This window comes from Trachypithecus francoisi, unplaced genomic scaffold (genome assembly GCF_009764315.1).
Source record: "Trachypithecus francoisi isolate TF-2019V2 unplaced genomic scaffold, Tfra_2.0 Lachesis_group16, whole genome shotgun sequence".
In the NCBI taxonomy this organism is placed as follows: domain Eukaryota; kingdom Metazoa; phylum Chordata; class Mammalia; order Primates; family Cercopithecidae; genus Trachypithecus; species Trachypithecus francoisi.
This window is the reverse complement of record NW_022681461.1, coordinates 50,818,547-50,824,948: the sequence shown is the minus strand read 5'-3', so window position 1 is coordinate 50,824,948 and position 6,402 is coordinate 50,818,547. Positions and strand designations below refer to the sequence as shown.

General features: G+C 37.3%; 1 protein-coding gene across 10 annotated transcripts in view; it reads right to left on the bottom strand.

Moving 5' to 3' along the window:
• The window catches only part of FOCAD (focadhesin), a 326,657-nt gene that overhangs the window by 265,853 nt on the left and 54,402 nt on the right, over positions 1-6,402 (bottom strand). Inside the window, exon 1 of one of the 10 annotated variants that reach the window (XM_033237459.1) lies at positions 3,634-3,655. The exons of the other annotated variants lie outside the window; for them this stretch is intronic. The gene's annotated coding sequence lies outside the window, so the exon portion shown is untranslated. Of the gene's footprint in view, positions 1-3,633; positions 3,656-6,402 lie in introns of those variants that run through there. 10 annotated transcript variants of the gene reach the window in all.

The window sequence follows — 6,402 nt, the reverse complement described above, 5'->3', positions numbered from 1 at the left end:
TCTCGACTACAGCAATAGCCACCTAATCTCTGTGTATCCCATCTAGGTGCCTACCCCAAACCCAATACTTTCAATTTTAATCTTCATACTGCACTCCAAGTGGCCTTTTGTGGAATCACTAACACCCACTAGATAAAACACTTCAGTACATTCCTTCTCCACCCAGGATAAAGACCCAAATCATCAAGATTGTCAATTATGCCCTGCACTGTCTGACTCCCACCTACCTTCCCAGCTTCATTTCATACCACTCTCCCCTCACTCTTAGCATTCTTTCAGGTCATCTTAACAGGCATCCTCCTTCCCACAACAGGAACTTGGCACATGCTATTTCCTGTAACTGGAAAGTTCTACCCACTCCTGTTTGCCTAGACAACTTTCATTCACTCCTTAGTCTCATCTTAGGTGTCAATTCCTCAGGAAAGCCTTCTTTTATCACCATGACTAAGTCAAATCTTCATATTAAAGGCATTCTCAACACAGTATACTTTTAATGTAGTTTCTGTAACTAGGCAATTATGGCAATCTCTCCATCGAAACCAAAAGCATCATGAGTGCAATAACTATAATAACTACGTCTGCATTCCTCACCATGGTACAACAGCACCTAGCACAGAAATACAACAGATGATACATATACCTGGGAGAGTATTAGGGAAAAGATTTAATGCATGCTGGGCTTAATACCTAGGTGGTGGGTTGATAGGTGCAGCAAACCACCATTTACCTATGTAACACACCTGCACATCTTGCACATGTACCCCAGAACTTTAAAAAAATGAAATAATAAATAAATATATTCAATAAATATGTTTAACTGGCCGGGCACAGTGGCTCATACCTGTTATCCCAGCACTTTGGGAGGCTGAGGCAGGCAGATCACCTGAGGTTGGGAGTTCAAGACCAGCCTGACTACCATGGAGAAACCCTGTTTCTACTGAAAATACAAGATTAGCCGGGGTGGTGGCACATGCCTGTAGTCCCAGCAACTCAGGAGACTGAGGCAGGAGAATCGCTTGAACCTGGGAGGCAGAGGTTACGGTGAGCCGAGATCACACCAATGCACTCCAGCCTGGGCAACAAGAGCAAAACTCTGTCTCAAAAAAATACATACATATATATATATATGTTTAATTAATAGATGGATGGATGGATACAGCTCAGGTACTATCTTGCTTGGCTCCAAAGGTAACCTCTGAAGGTATTTCTAGTTCTATAATTACCTGACTTTATACATGCACATTGAAATCCATGTATCTGATCTCTAATATCAAACTTCATTATTTAGTTTTTTTACAAAATAATATGAATGCTATTACTGGTTGTGTTTCTAAAAGGCCTTTCATTTAAGGGATCAGACATTTAGCAAACAGGATAACTGTAAAAACTGGGACGATGAAATTCATGTAATATCCTTATATTATCAAGCAATGAATTCTATTGGGAAATGAAGTACTTTTTTGGTGGTGTTGTTTTGGAGATGATGTCCTGCTCTGTCACCCAGGCTGGAGTACAGTGGCATGATCTCAGCTTACTGCAACCTCCACCTCCTGGGTTCAAGAGATTCTCCTGCCTCAGCCTCCCAAGTAGCTGGGATTACAGGTGTGCACCACCAAGCCCAGCTAATTTTTTTTTAATTTTTAGTAGAGATGGGGTTTTGCCATGTTGGCCAGGCTGGTCTTGAACTCCTGACCTCAGGTGATCTACCCGCCTCAGCCTCCCAAAGTGCTGGGATTACAGGCATGAGCCACTGAGCTCAGCCAGAAATGAAAGTAGTTCTTTTGCTGTTATGTTTTTTTTTAATTTAACTTATCTGAATATACATTCCTACAACATTAAAACCAACTTAAGATTCCTGATGGAATAAGAAAAGTAAGAGAGAGATATTCAGATGTATGCAGAGATTTAACTGCTATGAAGACTGCCCATGACATAGCTAAATCTACCACCCTGCAAATTAATTCCTAAGAGATTCTTAGGAACATTAGATGGTTCCTATGACTTAATATAAGACAGAGACAAGAAGTCCTATTTGGAATATGTTGTTTCTTTCACTCCCCTCCATCTTAACTCACTTGTTATATATGAAAATCACTGAATAGCAATAAGATTTGTGAAACTTTGTAAATTCCCCTCTCCTCTCTCAAGCTGCTTCTAAAGAGTGGATCCAAAAACAGCCTTAAAAATAGAGGAGAAGAGGACTGAAATACATCAATTATGTTTAAATCCATAAGTTCATTATAATTATTTTATAAGAAAATGTAACTGGTCACCACTGAACGGAGGCTTAAAAAAATCATTATTTTGGAATTTAGTAAATAAAAGAATTACACATATATCCTGCCTTTCCTATATAAATTATACTCTGGGTGATCAAACAGTAGATATGGGGAAGATTCTCTTTATAGAAGTATTTCAGGTAATAAGAGAAGAAAAAAATGGAATTAGAATGTCACCATTTGAAATCCCTAATGAATTAATGGACCTAGTCATTGAGCATCAACAGCTGCTAACATCATCAAAAATCAGATACTATGTCCTCCCGAGAAAAGAACACAGTCCCACCTAAGAAAAAGTCTCCCCCAAACTCCCAGGGTTGTTTTGAAAATTAAGTGGGGAATTTTGTGTAAAGCTCTAAAGCATAAGGCACAGCACATAGTTTATATTCAAGAAAGGCTAGTTTTCTTCCTTAACCCTCTTCCCCTAGAAAACAAAGCAGTAGTTGTTTCTATGATTATTGCTGTTTAGAGAGATAATTTATAATTTAAAGAAAATATTCTGGGGATTGGGGGAAGTCAAGGCAGTATCCCATCATCACAATTAAACAATTATATTTGACACTGATTCTCCATTCACTCAATCTCTCATCCTTCTATCTCTGTCCGAGAAACATAGTTCTAATGTTAAGTCACTTGTATTTAAGCACAATTATGTTTCAAAGCTAGAGCTGAACAGCTGAGAAATACCTACTTCCATGTGGCTTTCCTCCAAATTCAGTCCCAGTGCAGAGGACTCATCAGGAATAGTATTCCAGTTTCCTGTCTGTTTTGGAAAATTACCACACCCTCTGCAATCATATGGTTACTATATAAGTGATCCTAGCACACATATGCTCACACAATGAAGACACAGTGAGTAGAGAGTTAAATTGTGTCCCCCCAAAAGATACATCTAAATCCCAACCCCCAGTACCTATGAATGTGACCTTATATGGAAATAGGGTCTTTGTAGATAAATTATCTTGGGATATCATCCTAGGTGGGTCATAAATCCAATAACTGGTAGCCTTACAGAGAAAGTGCAGGGATACTGTATTGGAGACACAGAGATACACAGATAAGTCAGCCATAAGAATACAGAGGTGGAGACCGAAGTTACAAAGCCACACAACAAGGAATGTCAAAGATTTCAATCCCACCAGAAGTTAGTAGAGAGGCATAGAACAAATTCCCCCACAGAGCCTCCAGAATGAATCAGTCCTGCTGACGCCTTGGTTTTTGGCTGCAAGGCATCATGAAATCAAGAAATAATAAATTTCTGTTGTCTTAAGCCATCAAGTTTATCATCATGTGTTACAGTAGCACTAGAAAACTAACACTTGGAAGAGCTGACTGATCCAACTCCAGGTCCTACCATTGGAAATCTGTAATTGTGGCCAGGAAATTCCAATCTCAGTCTGGCTGCCTCATATATGAGATGTTAAGCCAGGAGCAGGTGGTGCCCTGTGAACTAGGAGGCAGAGAAAGTCTGCAGAAAGAAAGAAGAATGAAACACACAGTTTATATCCCATTTGTTTCTGAGGCCTAGGTGCATATTTATTCTTGGGTCCTATGAGATAGATACTCCTTTATCAAAAAAATTAATCCATTTTTGCTCACACTAGTTCAAGTGGATTTCTGTAACTAGTAGCCCAAAGAGGCCTAATACACTTAGGAAACTGCTGCCGAAAGCCTACAATAAGATCGGCTGGAATAAGTCCTTTCTTGGGCAGGTGCCAGGAAAAAAATGAATTTACTCAAGGACCATTAAAGAGAGCAAAGGAAACTTCAAAACTAATCCAAAAGCACAGAAGCAAGAGACAATGCAAAAAGGTGCCACAGTTTTCACTAGGCATAAGAGCCAAGACCCACATCTCATACAGACTGAGTATCCCTAATCAAAAAATCCAAAATCCTAAAATGCTCCAAAATCCTAAATTTTGTGAGCACTGATGTGACACCACAAGTTGAAAATTCCACACGTGAAGTCATGTGACAGGCTACAGCCAAAACACAGTTAAAACTTTGTTTCATGCACAAAGTCATTTAAAATGTTGTACAAAATTACTTTCAGACTATCTGTATAAGGTGTACATGAAATATAAATGAATTTTGTGTTTAGACTTGGATATATCCAAGATATCTCATTATATATATGCAAATATCCCAAAATTCAAAAAATATAAAATCTGAAACACTTCCAGTCCCAAGCATTTCAGATAGGGGATAGTTAGCTTGTAATGAGAGAGAGTATGAGTCAATGATAACACTGAAGATTCAAAAAAAAATTTTTAATTTTTAGTCAAGTTCTACCAACTATACTAACGAGAAAACACTCAGGCAAACTGCTTTTTGCTAGGGTAATATGGCACGATTACTACTGTGCATATGAATAACATGTATCAGATTCCTTTTGTTTGGGAATTATTTCATTACAACATTAAACACTGCTCATGTATGCTGGGTCTCTTTTTGAAAGACTACAAATAATGTTTGGTTCTTTGCTTTCAAAATATACCAAACATGAGGTATAAGAATGTATCCATATTTTAGATATTTAGGGGTAGAATTAAAAGGGTTTCGGTTGAAGAGAATGACATAACATCCCAAGAGGGATGCATCCCTAGGTGTCATGGGAACAAATGTGGCTAAGTCCCTTTTTAACTGGAAACAATTTCAGATCCCTGAACAAGATAATTCATCAGTCTTAAGCATAGTAAGTCATTAGCAAATAAGAGAATGACAAACACTAGAAAAATAATCATTGTCTAAATTCATTATAAAACTATATGAGAAAACTATAAAACTGTATGAGAGAGATAAACAGAGACAAGACGATAACGACAAAATAAACAGTTCTGAGAAATCCATGCTTAAATGAATGACCAAAAAAAAAAAGCTTCTTTAAAATAAAATCTGAGATGTAATGTTACTGAGCTTTTGCGTAACAAAGTCCTTTGCACTCATTTGTCTTCTATGTACCAAAAATGGCCTGATTTCTTCTGAAGCATTTTTCCATTATAAAAGTAACATGTGTTCAGCAGCCACTGTTCTTAAATCACCTAGAAACATCTTAGCATAAATACATGACTCTACAATGGAAGATTTTGTGACAAAGCCTTCAACCACATCAACTAACTTAATAAAAAATAGGGCAGAATGTCCTAGATCAGAAAAGTGGCTGGAACCACTTTTGTGATTAGGAACTGAAAGTTGAGAGAAATTCTAGGATTTTCAAGGGAAAAAAAAAAAGAATTGGGGAACAAAAGGAAGAAGAACATCTAGAAATAAGCTAATAAGCTTAAAAGGAATATTTAAAAGACAAGATGGTGAAACAGACGTGGACTAGCAATTCTGTCACTCTCTAATAAGAGTTAAATAAGCCATAATATCAATATAAATATAAACCTTGAAACCATGTCAAATTCAGGTAGTAATACTCTGACACCACAGCTGCAGATTAAAATGTGCTGCCTTCCCCAAACCTTGGAGGAAACCTCATAAAGGCATCCTTCCTTGGTTCTTCTTCTCCTGCCAAATAAAATAAAAAGAAAGAAGCTAAATAATACAGAAAAGCTTCAATAATATAACAAGATATGAATACAGTTGCTAGTCATTTCCTACATAAGAAAGCAATTAAGTTTCCCAAGGAACAGGGTCATCAATAAAAAAGAAGACTCAGAGACAAGATTTTTCTCCATAAATCATCCTAAATCTTAACTCCAAATGATTCTCAGAATCATTTTTAACCACTGAACCTTTATCAACCCATGATCAAAGACTCACTGGATCCAACAGAGTTCCTTAGGACCCACTACAAGAATTTTTAATATCCTATGCTAAATTTCATTAAAAGGCAGACTTAGAAGTCTCAGAAAATACACTTTAATTTCCCACACTTTAACACACTTTATATTCCCAAATACCTTGAATACAGGTCCCTTCCCTGTTTAAAAGTACAGAAGGCATACAAATGAAGTGCTAGCCTAGTTTATCCAGAGTATAACCTTCCTACCAAGCACATTAAGACAAGAAATAGGGGAAGCAGTTGAGGTGAAATTACAGGCTGTCATGACACCTCAACATCAAAACTGAATACCTGGTTCTGCAGGAGAGCAAGATTTGTTATTCACAATCCTGTTAC